The 15,159-nt window shown below is 46.0% G+C and overlaps 1 long non-coding RNA gene across 2 annotated transcripts in view; it reads right to left on the bottom strand.

Moving 5' to 3' along the window:
- Positions 1-624: 624 nt before the first annotated feature.
- LOC141086035 (uncharacterized) overlaps positions 625-15,159 on the bottom strand; it is a 122,068-nt gene continuing 107,533 nt past the window's right edge. For both annotated transcript variants that reach the window (XR_012231476.1, XR_012231475.1), the window contains one exon: positions 625-1,316. This is a non-coding gene — a long non-coding RNA (uncharacterized lncRNA). The remainder of the gene's footprint in view (positions 1,317-15,159) is intronic.

The raw sequence follows: 15,159 nt of genomic DNA, 5'->3' as shown, positions 1-15,159 counted from the left end.
CTACTCAAAAGAAATATACTGTATCTCAAGTGTGTCTTATTGAGTGACCTTATATAGTGCCTGAACTGATTCTATTATGTTAATTTATTGATAATTAATTGTCTCTTCTGCTCGTATTTAAGGGAAAAACCTTTACACGTACTGTGCTGCCTAAAGACATTCAGGAAATAATAAATTAAATGGCAGCGCTCAAAATTATAGCTCTTCCCACAAAAAAAAAAATCAACAAAAAAGCAATTAATTGGCTATGTTAGTGGAAAATAAAAGTTCTGTCTCTTGGAAGGCAGAAATGAAAAATAGATAAAAAGGTAAAAATAAAAATGTGCGCAATGTTAAGGTGTTAAACCAGTTGTATAATTGTAAGCTTGCCATTTAAAGATTTTGCTCCATATGCTTAGCCCTTTAATTGGTATGTGAGCTGGTAGGGATGTGTAATTTCCATTTACCAGATTGCATTTAACAAGCCTGATTACCCCATGAACATCTAATATGCAGTAAGCTGTGCATGAGACGGAATGCGAGACACATCACCGTTATGACAGATCGGCTGTATAATCTTAAATAGATGAAATACGTCCTATCAAAGAACAAGTACAAGATATAGATAATTAGCCAGAATCCCTGTTGCGTTTAGGTTTTTTATTTTTTTGCATAGTTCTAAGACTAAGCTAAATCCTTTGAATGAGCGTCTATGGTTTAATCCCCTTAGATGAGCTTACATTCTTATAATTCATAAAGGGCATCGGTTAAAAATATCTTCCAATTTAAGTAAACTTGTTCACACTCTGAAGTTGAACTTTGAACGTTGCAAGCTGGCTATAAAGAGGAGTTAGCTGTGAAGCAGACAGTGTGGTCAGACATTCCAATAAATTAGCAGTGCATTAAAATGATTACGAAAGCTCCAGCTATCTGGCTCGTCTTCTTAGAGCTAATAAGCATAACTGAGATAAAAACTAGTGCGGTTTTAAGATGTGTTTGGGCTTAGTTATCTCTTCGTGAGGGTGAATTGACCTACTGATACTAAACATTACTGCTTTATTTGGGCATATCTAGAACTCGTAGCTCTAAAGCCCTGCTACAATGTCAGGAGTGTCATTCACCTCCTAAAACTGTAGTAATACGCAGAGCAACATGACTGTTTCTACTTGAGCAGCAAGAAAAGAATCAATAATAATGTAATATATCAAATCTTGCCCAAATAATTAATTGTCCCGCTCAGGTTTATGACAAGGGATTAAAAAATAAAAGAAGGCATTGAACTCCATCCATAACTTGACTGCATTGGCACCGTGGCTTCACACACAGTATTCCATTGCCTGGTTAAAAAAAACAAAGACAGAAACATAATGATTAAATGCCCTGCAGTAAATAAATAAATAAATAAATAAATAACATAGTGCATAAAAATAATATATGGTATTTAGTTAACTTCACGGTGACCATAGTTGGGACAATCCTAAATCTAATATTTAAAGCCTTACCATTTGTCAAGTGACATGCATATAGATAAGGGCTGAGACAGACTGAACCCAACTATTATGATTGGGTCACCAAGGAGGAGAGCAAGCCCAAGTTAAGCCACAGAAAACCAGAGAAGTTGGTAACTAAGCGGATTGCAGACCCCTGATCCTATCCACACAACTAGCAGTAGCCGTGGAGCGTGCCTACGATGATCCTAGATGCCTCGGCACAGCCAGAGAGCTAACTAAGCCTAAAGCAAGAAAGGGGAAATCTAAGCTGCCCCAGAGCAGACCACAAAGGAATAGATAGCCTCCAAACATATATTGTCGGTGAGACAAGATGAAAACACAAACGCAGGTAGGAAAATAGACTGAGCAAACGATGGGGCCCACACTGACTAGACAGGACAGGAAAGGAAAGACACTGTCTGCAATCACGCAAAAAACCCTGCAGAAAGGTCCAACACGTCTGATGCAAAAATCTGAAGTCGCATGACTTCGCCCACTATATCAGCACTCTGGTATATTCTGAAAGCAGAGCAAAAGAGACAAATCTAATAAGGGACAAAAACAAACTGGCACAAGCAGTAACATATGGATGGTGATTCAGCACAGCCCCAGCCGGAGCTGGCTGACCCACACAACACAGAAATAGACAAAACCAGATCAAATGAGAACAGAATAGCAAAAGAACACTTAGCTGAGCATGCAGGGACTGAGCTGGAAACTAAGACCTCAGGAGGCAGGAAAAAATCACCAGCAGGGATAGAGGGAGTCGACTGTCTTAAATCCAGTCTGAAACCCCAGATCTCCAATCGTCATCCTCATTATCAGGTGGCAAGCCTCTGTTGATCAGATCAGCTCCATTACCTCCAGTAACCACCAAAGGGAGCCCAGAAAGAGAACTCACAACCCCTCTGTCAACCTGGCCAGCACCACCACCTTCAGCAGTAACCAGAGGTACGCCAGAAAGCAAATTCACAACACCCAACCTAGTGGACACACAGCCAGGGGAGACCACATCAATAATACCCAGCTCAAAAGAAATGCAAGCCACTAATTTATTTGCACATTATGAAAAAGATAGAGACAAAAACAAAGGTATGAACTGGGATATAAATTGGTGTGCATACAGCATGTAAACTCATTCACACTAGCCACTAAGCAAACTACATTACGTAACGTGGTACATAAAGAGGAATTGATGCCAGGTCAAAAGTAGGGAGTTTCTTTTCATATTTTATTTCTGTTGCTCACCTCAGTATTCTGTGGGTTTTTTTTCATTTTTAAATTCATAATGTATTTTCTGAGATATGAGTCTCTTTGTTTAGTGCTCATTTGTATATACTTTACAAAGTGGGCATTGCTCAGTAAATTATGTGTTTAGGCTGCTCTACATTATTACCCTGTGCTCAATGCCAACTTGGTAAAAGTAATAAAATGTAGCACTAAATAAAAAAGGCTATATCTCTGGAACCATGCAGTAAATTTAAAAAAAAAACAAAAAAAAACTGCATACTAAGGGGAGGAATAAAAATAAGAGAAAAATGTGGCCACATATGACCAAGTGACAGGTCTTCTTTAACCCCTTAGCCGCCGATATGCAATAAAACGGCGACTGCTAAGGGTACTTATTCCTTCATTGCCATTTTAAAAAGACGATCAGGAATAAAGATGTAGCACCCCCCAGAGTCTGAAAATCTTTGGCGTCTCGGCTACAGGTTGTAGTTGAGACCCCAGAGAACATGATCAGAGTCAGATTTTCCAGTGTCAAATCACGTGATTGCCGTTGTTCAGTGAATAACGGCGATCACAAAAAAAAAAAGTGTTCTGGCTGTTTCAATGATTTCCCTCTCTTCTATATGTCATAGGAGAGAGAAATGATACCACCCCAAGCCCCACCCATACCTCCACCATCACCTGATGCCTCCTGATCTGTCCCCCAGTCCGGAGTCATCTTGCTGGAAAAAAATGGTGGGTGCATGCACAGTGTGCCCTCCCGCCGAGATCTGCCGGCAGCCCCAATAGGACATTTTTCATATTGGTTTCTTTTGATCACTGTGATAGATCCTATTACAGTGATCAGAATAAAAAAAATAGTAAATCAAACCCCTCTTTGTCACACCCTTAGATAGATAAAAATGATAAAATAATTTATTTTTTTTACAATCTTTGCAGTTGGGCTTAAGGATAGGGTTAGGTTTGGGGTTAGGGCCGTGTTAGGGTTAGGGGGTGAATATTAGGGTTAGGGTTGGGGATAGGATTGTGTTCGGGTGAGGAGTGTGTTAGGGTTGGTGTTAGAATTTGGCTTTTTTTTCAAAAGTGAAAAAAAATTATGATATGACAGGTAGTGTTGAGTGCAAGTGCTCGCTACTTGAGTTTGCATCAGGTGGTTGGGTATGCATGGAGTACTGCTGATCCCTGCATGTTTTTTTGGGTGTCTAACAGCCGTGAAACATGTGGGGCATGTCACTTAATCACCCGTGATATTTAGCGCATACTCAAGCACCCGATGCAAATGGAGTAGCGAGCACTTGCGCTCAACACTAATGGCGATATATTCAATATGACAACCTAATGTTATCATATTCTGTGTTGTACCTGTGGGTTCAAAATGTCCACCATAATCCTGGATAAAATCCTTGAGGGGTGTGGTTTCCAAAATGTGGTCACTTGTGGGGCGGTTTCACCGTTTAGGCAAATAAGAGGGTTCTCCTAATGCAACATGGCATCCGGTGATTATTCCAGCAAATTTTGCATTCAAAAAGTCAAAATGGCGCTCCTTCCTTTCTGAGCTCTGCCGTGTGCCTAAACAATGGTTATCCTCCACATATGGGGTATCGGCATGCTCAGGAGCAATTGCACAGTGAATTTTGGGTCACTTTTTACCTGTTACTAGTGTTGATCAACTTTTGGTTTTTTAGTGTCGAGTTTCGTTTCATGAAACCCGACTTTTCCAAAAGTCGGGTGGAACAAAATCGGCCGACTATAGGGAAAAGTCGGGGTCGTCCAGAAACACGAAACCCAATGTAAGTCAATGGAGAGTTAAAGTCGGCAGTGAGAGGAGGACAGGAAACACACCAACAGTGCCCATTTGAATGCCAAAAGCATAAATTCTTGTTACTGAAGCTTGTCAACCTTAATTAACTTCATAATACTAGTTACGCACTGAAAAATGGGGGTTATTTGGCTACAGTTGTGGGGAGGAGGGCTGGCTCCAGGTTTTCATGGGCCCAGGGCCAAAGAGCGCCCCTTTAACACATACCACAACTCAGGATGCTTCGATACGGCAGAGAAATAGCAGTATAGTACAATGAAAAATACTTCACTTCTTACATCTCATGACTGATATCCATTTTAAATTCTCCAATACCTCCAAAAACGGACAGTATATAACTCCATACAGTATTATGGCCAGCGCTTAGTGCGCTATACAGAGTAATGAGGCCCATATATTTCTCCATACGGAATCATTATTCCCATATGTTTCAAACTGTATATGATGAGCTCCACATAAATGCTACAGTATGTGTTGGTCCCAATGGATGAAGCTCCACTGTCTTATGGGCCCAAATAATGCTCCATATATAATGGGCCCCATTTCTACTGCTCTAGTGTATAATGGGCCCTGTAAATGCTGCTCCAGTGTCTGATGTCCACCTTTGGAATGCTCCAGTGTATGGTGGGCCCCATATATCATTCACCAGAGTATAGTGCTCCCCAAAAATTGCTGTCCCAACATTGAAAACAATTACATAAGTCTCCTTGCTGGGGAATCCCTGCACTACTCTGAACTCCTTGTCGTCCCCATCTTCCATCTCACTGCACTTGGCTGTTTAGGCCCTCCCACCGGCAGAGACACTTTGGCGTACTATGCGGTGCCCTGTGCCAGTGCCATCGCCCATGAGTATGCCCCCTCACCTGCTCAAGGAACCTGCACTTTCATCTGCACCTTCCTCTTTGTCACCGTGTAAGGTGGTATAGTATGCGGGAAGGGGAACCTGAGTTTCCTCTGGGTCAGATTCTGGCTGTGTAGAGTGCGAGGGGAATGTAGTGGTCTGGGTCAATGTACCAGCAGCATAATCCAGCAGTGGCTGGGCCTCAGTGCACTTGTGGCGTCCCCAAGAGTACGGTCGCCACTGTGGCATTGACTTCCTCCTAGGGAGTGTGTTGTCAAGCTTGGGAGCAACGAAGGATCTGAAACCAACACACAACACATTTCCCACTCCAGGCCAGCAGGGAGACCTCTGAACCTGACTGCTGAGGAGCTGCTCTCTGTGGCCAGGAGGAGGTAAGTTAGGGCACTCTGTGCAGGGTAGGGGAAGTGTGTGGATGTGAGATGGGGAGCTGGAGGATGAGCAGAGTTAAGGCTCACTCCTAGCTGGAGCGCATGGTCCGGATTCCGGTCTCCGAGTTTGTAGGGACACTGATGTTCCTGCAGCAGAAACCGGGGGAAGTAGCAGCTATAAATGCTCTGTAGCCAACTAAGGCTCGGAGGCCCCAGCATCGACGTGTGCGAGGCAGAAGGAAAAGGCTACAGCTGTCTGCCATACAAGTAAAGTCTGAGGAACATCTGTTAGACAGGAGGCGTTTCAGTGAACCACGGTCCTGTGAGTGCTTCCCCCACAAGTGCTAGAAAGGAGACGTTCAGGAAGGTACATGTTGGTGGAGTGTTGGAAGGGAGCTTTCCATTCTGGTCCTGGAGGTTGGCAGAGGTCCTGACCCGGAGGACACAGCACGGAGGCAGGCATCTGTGTAACCTGCAGACAGTGAGTAAAGCTTTGGAACTGCACGCTCTGGTGTCCTACAGTTATTCCAGCACCGCTACATCTGGGTACAAGCACCTACACCGCCTGTGCCTTTCCCCCATCACTACATCTACACTTCCCTGGGACTCCAGCTCCACCTGTGGGGAGCTTCACCATCTTTGCTGCACAACACCATCAGTGCCAGAGGATCTGCATGCAGCGTTGGCCTAACATCTATGTTGCCGAACACCACAGGTGGCGTCAAACTATCTATATAAACTCTTTACCATTATACCACGCCATTTACATGGGCGCCCAGGGCCACCATCCGGGTCATCGCTGCTGTGACACATCCTACTGACACCGGCCCGGTACCGAGTACCCCACAGCCCTGGGAGGGTGACACATATGCCGACTGCTGATCGGGCGGCGTTATTCCCACGAACCTCCAAACAGCGTCCCTGAAGGCAAAGTTTTTGGTTTCCGGGGGCAGTATGATTGCAAAGCTGAACCTTAAAGGAATGTCCAAAAGGGCACCACCACGAGTGGAGCCTGTGGCTTAATTGGACTGCACCCGGGAAACCACTACCATACAAGCTACAGAAAAGATGGACAGATTGCAAGCTTTGTCGATTCTGTGTGTGGTGTGGTATGTCCGTTTGTAGTTGTGCTAGCGATTTCTCAGCTTTATTCCATTAACGACCGAGACTCCGGCATGGCCCCTTACTAGAGGGATACGCGAGGTTGTGGCACGTGAGATCGAGCAATAACAGGTCTAGCATTCCAGTACATGTCCGGGGCTGCATGCACGCTACACTGAAAGGACCAGCTTTTGTCGCTTACAGGTGCAGATAACCTGCTGAACTCCGTTAGTGATGGGGATCTGGGATTCAGATTATTCCCCGCGAATGATGATTTCCCAGTAAGTTCAGGTCAACCGCAATTCCGGAGTTAGGCCTAACCGTCATTCCTGAAAAAATTACGTGTCCAAACCACAGGTGCTGTAGCTTGCTTAACAGCTCGGCAGCCGTTCTCAGGCCCAGTATGGATTCAACAACATTGTAGAAAGTTGATAAAGGGTACAGTTTCACCGGATAACACGTATATATGTAGCCTAGTTTACACATTAAAAATATATGTCTATAGATCAGGAGGCAGACTCATATGTTCTCAGGCCCAGTATGGATTTGACCAGATTGTACAAAGTTGAGAAAGGGTACTTTATCACTGAATAGCAGGTATATATAGCATAGTTTAAACATGTAAAATCTCCATGTTCTCAGTATGGATTACACAGCAATCTAAAAAGTGGAAAAAAGGAAATGCATTTGAGGCGTACACAACTATATACTTTTGGTGTTATTTTTAAATCTTCATATATATTTCTGTCTCAGTAATACAGTCCAGCCTCTCCGCAATAGGAAATGAGATGCATACAATTAGTGACATAAAGGCTATTGATTGCAGAAATCTAGGAATTATTTTTCACGGGAAAAACTTCCGTCACAATTCTCATAGGCGATGCTGACCCTCAATTAATTTGTGTGTTGAGACAGTGAAAACATTTTTTTGTGAATAAAGTCTTGCTGTATCGCACTTCCGTTGATTCCATCACTGTTACTCATCTCAATCCAATTTTTATCACAGGGAGCGATGTAAACATGGTGCTCACTGGCTATCATGATCTGTCACGTAACTTTGGAGTGCAAAAGACAGAAGCCACAGGCCGTAGGCAATTCTATTTGATTGGCATGAGAGGGCACATTTTGAAATGTGCGCCGGAATGTCACACGTTTGTGAGTAGGAAAACTGTGAAAGCTGATGATAAACCACCACTGCATGAAATTGTGAGTCGACGTCCATAAGAAATGGAAGCCACTGATCATCTGGAGCTAGAGCCCGGCCAGCAGGACAGGGCATAGCTACATCTTAACCATCATCTTTCAGTTCAATCAATTTATAGTGGCAGTCACAGTGACGGATTTGACAGCCCAGACTACACAGCGGAGGATCAGGGAAAGGTAAACATTGCAAATGCTGGGGCCCTGCCCAAACAAGGGGGGCACACTCGTGGGCGTCGGTACTGGCACTGGGCCCCTCATAGTACGGCGGTGTGTCTGATGGCGGGTGTGCACCACCACTGTCAGAGACACTTGATTGCACTATGAGGGACCCTATGCCAGTGCCCGCGCCCAAGAGTCGGCCTACCCATCTGTCCAGGGCAACGGCACTCGCACGGTTTCGTGCGCTAGGTGGTGACCCCGGCCATGGGGGGGGCCGCCCACTTAGGGAGGTTTACAAAGTGGCATATGTAGATGTGGGTAATTCAGCTGCTGCAAAAGGCGAAATAGGTCAAGTTCGTGGAATAGGAGGAGGACCAAAGCAAGCCATTTTTCTGGCAACCTATGTGTCATCAAGGGAAGGTGGGACAAAATCCTTGGAAACCCATGCATGGTTCATTTTAATGAAGGTTAGATCATCCACATTTTGGGTTGACAGACGGGTCCTTTTTTCTGTCAGGATTGATCCAGCTGCACTGAAGACTCTTTCCGATAGCACACTTGCAGCTGGGCAAGCGAGCTCCTGTAAGGCATATTGTGCCAATTCAGGCCAGGTGTCCAGTTTAGCGGCCCAATAGTCAAAGGGGAATGACCTGTGCGGGAGAACATCGATATGGGAGGAAAAGTAGTTGTTAACCATAGTTGACAACTGCTGTCTCCTGTCACTTTCCATCGATGCAGTATTACCAGTTATGTGAGCGGTCCGTGAAAAATCAGTCCACAACATTGTCATGAAACCCCTGTCTCCAACGCCACTTCTGCTGTGTGCACCACGAACACCTCTGCCAAGCTGCCCCCGGCCCGTACGGCTCATGTGAGAACCATCACCGCTGCTGTGTGCTGGGAATGCCTCAACCAACCGGTTAACCAGAGTTGCTTGTTTAGTAGCCAATATTAGGTCAAGGTTCTCCTGTGGCATGATGTTTTGTAATTTGCCTTTATAGCGTGGATCCAGGATGCTGGCCAACCAGTAGTCGTCATCGTTCATCATTTTGGCAATGCGTGGGTCCCTTTTTAGGATCTGCAAGGCATAATCTGACATGTGGGCCAATGTTCCCGGTGTCAATGATGCACTGCGAGTGCTGGGTGGAGGAGCACTTTCTGGCAAATCCACATCCCTCCAGTCACGCACAAACCCTGTACCAGACCTTGCCACGCCAACATTTTCACTTGCCCCACGAGATGCATCCTCCTCCCCTAAGTAATCATCCCCATCATCCTCCTCCTCCTCCTCCTCTTCTTCCTCCACCTCGTCCAGGAGAGGTCCCTGAGCAGACAATGGTTGAATGTCATCAAGGATTCCCTCCACCACTTCCTCCTCATCAACATTGGCTGCAGACGCCTGCTCCTTAAGGTGCGTCAAAGTTTGCATGATGAGACGCATAAGTGGGATGCTCATGCTTAGCATGGCGTCGTCTGCGCTTACCAGCCATGTGCATTCCTCAAAACACTGAAGGACTTTAAAGAGGTCTTTCAGCTTCGACCACTGCACACCTGTCAACTCCATGTCTGCTCTCAAAGTGCCTGGCCGTGTATCCTACCACAAATGCATTATGGCCTGCCTCTGCTCGCACAGCCGCTCAACCATGTGCAGGGTGGAGTTCCACCTTGTTGCAATGTCGATAATGAGGCGGTGGTTGGGAAGGTGGAGCAATCGCTGCAGCTTCTGCATACGAATGGAGTGTACAGGCGACCGGCGGATGTGCGGGCACAGTCTTCGCACCTTCTGGAGCAGGGCTGTTAACTCCGGATAATTATTGAGGAAGCATTGCACCACCAGGTTCAAGGTGTGAGCCAAGCAAGGTATGTGGCTGAGTTTTGAAAGGGCTGTGGCTGCCACAAAATTACGGCCGTTATCACTAACTACCTTGCCTGCCTCAAGATGTACACTGCCCAGCCATGACTCAGTTTGTCGCTGAAAGTACTCGGCCAGCACCTCGGCGGTGTGTCTGTCGCCCAAACACATCATCTGCAACACAGCCTGCTGACGCTTTCCACCAGATGCTCGATAGGGGGACACCTCATGTGCAACAGTGGCAGCTGCAGATGGAGTGCTCGTACGACTGCGCTCTGTGGACGAGCTTTCGCTTCTGGAGGAGGAGGAGGGTTGAATGCCTACAGCCAACTGTTTCCTATACCGTGGGCTAGGCAGCACTGTCCCACCACCGCTGTCCCCTGTGGACCCTGCATCCACCACATTAACCCAGTGCACAGTGATGGACACGTAACGGTCCTGGCCATGCCGACTGGACCATGCATCAGTTGTGAGGTGCACCTTTCCACTCACTGACTGCTTGAGTGCATGGACAATGCGGTCTTTCACATGATGGTGGAGGGCTGGGATGGCTTTGCGAGAGAAGTGGCGACTGGGTAGGTCATAGCGTGGTACTGCATAGGCCATGAGTTCGCGGAAAGCTGCGCTTTCCACCAACCGATAGGGCATAATCTCTAATGAGATTAGTTTGGCAATGTGGGCGTTCAAATCCAGTGTACGCGGATGAGAGGATGAGCACTTTCTTGACCTACTCATAGTGTCTGGGAGGGTGAGCTGGACTTGAGAGCTGCATATGGTGGAAGTAGCGGTGGACAGGGCGGACTGAGAGAGGGTTGATGATGGTGATGGAGTTGGCGTTCTTTCTGATGGCCTAGATTCAGTCTTTCGTTGATATAACAGTGGGATTCCCTGACTGCTGTGGCCTTGCAACGACACCTCAACATTTGCTGCTGTGTTAACCGGTGTTCTTACAGTGGGGGAAACAATGTAGCGTTGCTGACTACCTTCTTTGTGATCAGTTGCACATGTGGTACTTGAGGTTTGGTGTTGTGTCCACGCTTGCAAGTGCATGCTGGTTAAATGTCTAAGCATGCAACTGGTATTCAAATTTTTCAGATTTTTCCCTCGGCTAAAGGTCTTTGCGCACTTCTTACAGATAACCTTGGCCTGATCATGAGGATTTTGTTCAAAAAAGTGCCACACTGCACTCTTCCTACTTTGGCAGACATTTTGCTGCCTAGCACGCTGTGATATTTTGACCCTCTGGACAAGCTGTCCAGCAACTCTTTTGATTTTTGGAACCTATCTTTGGAGTGCTCTGGGCCTGCCAGATAACAGCTGTTGCGATGTCGATGTCTGCTGTGGATGCTCCTCCTCCTCATCTAAGCTATTGGAGGCAGCACCCTCTTCCCCCAATGGATGCCAATCTGGGTCAACAACTGGGTCATCCATCACCTCCTCTTCAATGTCATGTGCACCTTCCTCTGTGTCACCGTGTATGGTGGTATAGTGTGTTTGGGAAGGGGCACCTGAGTCTCATCAGGGTCAGAATCTGGCTCTGTACACTGCGAGGACAATGTAGTGCTCTGAGTGAATGTACCAGCAGAATCATCTATCAGTGGCTGTGCATCAGTGCTCTCCATGTCAGATTCATCTTGGCCTGGGTAATTCACTATTTCACTTGATAATCCAGGCATGGTATGTGAAAACAGCTCCATGGAGTAATCAGTAGTATGGCCTGCGTCATCCTTCAATCTTGGTTGGGGTGAAGGACACAAGGAAAGGTGTGGTTCATGAACATGAGCCTCCAATGACGACTCAGTGCTTTCATTTTTTTCAACTTCAGAAGAGGAGGCGATGGAGCTGGAGGCTGAGTCAGCAATGTAAGACAAAACTTTTTCCTGAAGCTCTGGCTTTAAAAGTGGTTTGCCAACTCCTAGAAAACTAAGCCTTCGAGGCCTTGTGGAGCCAGACGATGACGCAGGCTCAACACCTCCTGCATTCGGTCCTATTTTGCTTTTGCCACTACCATCAGATCCACCACCAACACCATCATTACCAGCTGCCAACCCCCGCTCAATTCCACGGCCTCTTCCACCAGCCTTCCTCATTTTTGGTAGAAATGTAGACAAAATCCAACAAACTATATAGTAATGTAAAACAAGGCACAAGGTGTCTATAGGACAGGGGAGATTTTGAATATCTACACACACTTGTGGACACTGGACACTTTTGGATTGTGTGAGGCCCACTGAATATCACAGCGCTATGTCACAGGCTCGATGTCACAGGTGTGAAAAATGTCACTAGAGGATAACGGAGATTTTGAATTTCTGCACACACTTGTGGACACTGGACACTTTTGGATTGTGTGAGGCCCACAGAATATCACAGCGCTATTATACAGGCTCGATGTCGCAGGTGTGAAAAATGTCACTAGAGGAAAACGGAGATTTTGAATTTCTGCACACACTTGTGGACACTGGACACTTTTGGATTGTGTGAGGCCCACAGAATATCACAGCGCTATGTCACAGGCTCGATGTCGCAGGTGTGAAAAATGTCACTAGAGGATAACGGAGATTTTGAATTTCTGCACACACTTGTGGACACTGGACACTTTTGGATTGTGTGAGGCCCACTGAATATCACAGCGCTATGTCACAGGCTCGATGTCTCAGGTGTGAAAAATGTCACTAGAGGATAATGGAGATTTTGAATTTCTGCACACACTTGTGGACACTGGACACTTTTGGATTGTGTGAGGCCCACTGAATATCACAGCGCTATGTCACAGGCTCGATGTTGCAGGTGTGAAAAATGTCACTAGAGGATAACGGAGATTTTGAATTTCTGCACACACTTGTGGACACTGGACACTTTTGGATTGTGTGAGGCCCACTGAATATCACAGCGCTATGTCACAGGCTCGATGTCGCAGGTGTGAAAAATGTGACTAGAGGATAACGGAGATTTTGAATTTCTGCACAAACTTGAGGACACTGGACACTTTTGGATTGTGTGAGGCCCACTAAATATCACAGCGCTATGTCACAGGCAGAAATTGGCTAGTGTATGACAAACTACAAGGTGTATATAGAATTGGGCAGAATAGGAATCTCCCTAGAGTGTAGGTCTGTAAGAACGGAACAAGTCCTCGGCTTATCCTTACAGAGCGACACACAGATAGCTTCACTGTGGCCGTGATAACAGCCGTTACACGGTACTGAGAGAGGAGCGTGCACGTACACGGCTGTCCGGTGTATGTAAAATTGTCAAGCTCCGTGTTTTTTAAGTATACGGACTGACACACGCTGTCTCTCTATAGTTTTGAATGTGATCAAACAGCAAATATATTTAACTGTTTGAAAACTAGACAAAATTAGAAGGTGCAGGTCTGTAAGAACGGAACATGTCCTCGACTTATCCTTACAGAGCGACACACAGATAGCTTCAATGTGGCTGTGATAACAGCCATTACACGGTACTGTGTGAGGAGTGTGCACCGCTGTATGGTGTGAAAAAAATGCACGCTCAGTACCTCACCAGGACCAAAAAAAAAAAATTGGGATTGCTTTTAAAAAAGCAGTTTGCAGAGCAGTGGGTAAACAGCAATGCAGCCGTCAAGAAGCCTTAGAAGGCAGCCTAACAACCAACACCACTGATCCAGCAAAATATAGCCTCCACTTGCACTGCACACACAGTGACTGGTGTGTTGTACAGGCAAAATCGCTAGCAGCAGAAGCAGTTTTTGGTGTCTTCTTCCCTGCCTAACGCTCTCCCTACAAAATCAGCAGCAGCTCTCCCTATTCTGAGATCAGCATGAGTAACATGGCGGTCGGCGTGCACACCCTTTTATACCCCCTGTGACACCCACCAAAGCAAGCTAATCACTTGCATGCCCTTCTGAAAGATGGTGGTGACCCCTGCCCATGTCATCACGTTGCCCACAGTGTCCGTGGATCCCGATTGGCTGAAAAAGAGAGCAAAACAAACTTTTGAAATGCAACTTTGGATGATTAAGTCGCCGACCTCGTGGCCGACCTCATCTTAGGGTCGGGTTTCGTTTCATGAAACCCGACTTTGCCAAAAGGTCGGCGACTTTTGAAATTTTTCGACCCGTTTCGCTCAACTCTAATAAGGGGCACAGACGTGCAAGAAGTGGCATTAGACATTTGACTTGAACTCTTGCTAATCTTAATTAGGTAGTCTTCTACACACTTTAGTATTCTAAAACCTAGATATGCAGGAAAACCTCATGTCATAGCAGCAGGTCATTTTCCCAACACATTTGTTCCTTTTGTGAGAAGGTCGCTTGTAAAATACTGGGGGGGAGATATGTGTCACTCAGGATGTTAGCCTCAGTGATATGAACCTGAAAAATGCTACAGCAGTGCTGAGAGGGGTTAATAGGCCATGTTGAGGGCTGGGCTTTTGCGAAACTGAAGAGTGGGTGGGAGGCTGTTCAACATCTCTCCACCCAAGGGTTTGGTCCAGAAGGTAAATATGGAGCCTTTGGTCTTGGTCATTGTTCGGTTTGTCTGGAGAAGAGATCTCCAGAGCTGGGTTCGTGTTAAAGAGAAATTTTTTTTTTCCTGAGCGGGTGGATCCCCGCTGCCACACAGAAAGGCAGTGTTTGCTATTTTGTTAACTATTATGCTAGAAAGGCAGTGTTTTATTTACTTAATTTTGCACTAGTTTATGCAGTATGTGTTAATAAGCCAGTTAAAAACGTACATGAAAAGTGTTACTGTGACCATCTCATGAGCAGCTGAGTGAGCCGATCTACCACAGTTGATGCTAGATGTGTGGGCTGCTGACTGCTACAGAGGTACTGCATGTCCTCGGTGAAGGCGGCCAAAGGTCAGCAAGCAATGTCAGATGGCATGAAAGACCTGATTAAACATTGGTGTAAGGCCCACGGCTGGCAAGTGCTGGCACCATATTTAATGGGGGGACCCAGAAAGGCTGCTATGACTTAGCCTTACAAGACAACAAAGAATATATGAAACTAAAGACTGAAATTTTGGCACATTTGTGCATGACAATGATTGTGAGGGCAATACAGGTTCACCACTGAGCGTATCACCGTGACAAACTCCCTCGCTCCCAAATGG

This window comes from Dendrobates tinctorius, unplaced genomic scaffold, assembly GCF_039654945.1.
Source record: "Dendrobates tinctorius isolate UK_male_01 unplaced genomic scaffold, ASM3965494v1 ptg000030l, whole genome shotgun sequence".
Lineage (NCBI taxonomy): Eukaryota > Metazoa > Chordata > Amphibia > Anura > Dendrobatidae > Dendrobates > Dendrobates tinctorius.
The sequence above is the reverse complement of the archived record's forward strand: the minus strand, read 5'-3'. Positions and strand labels throughout refer to the sequence as shown.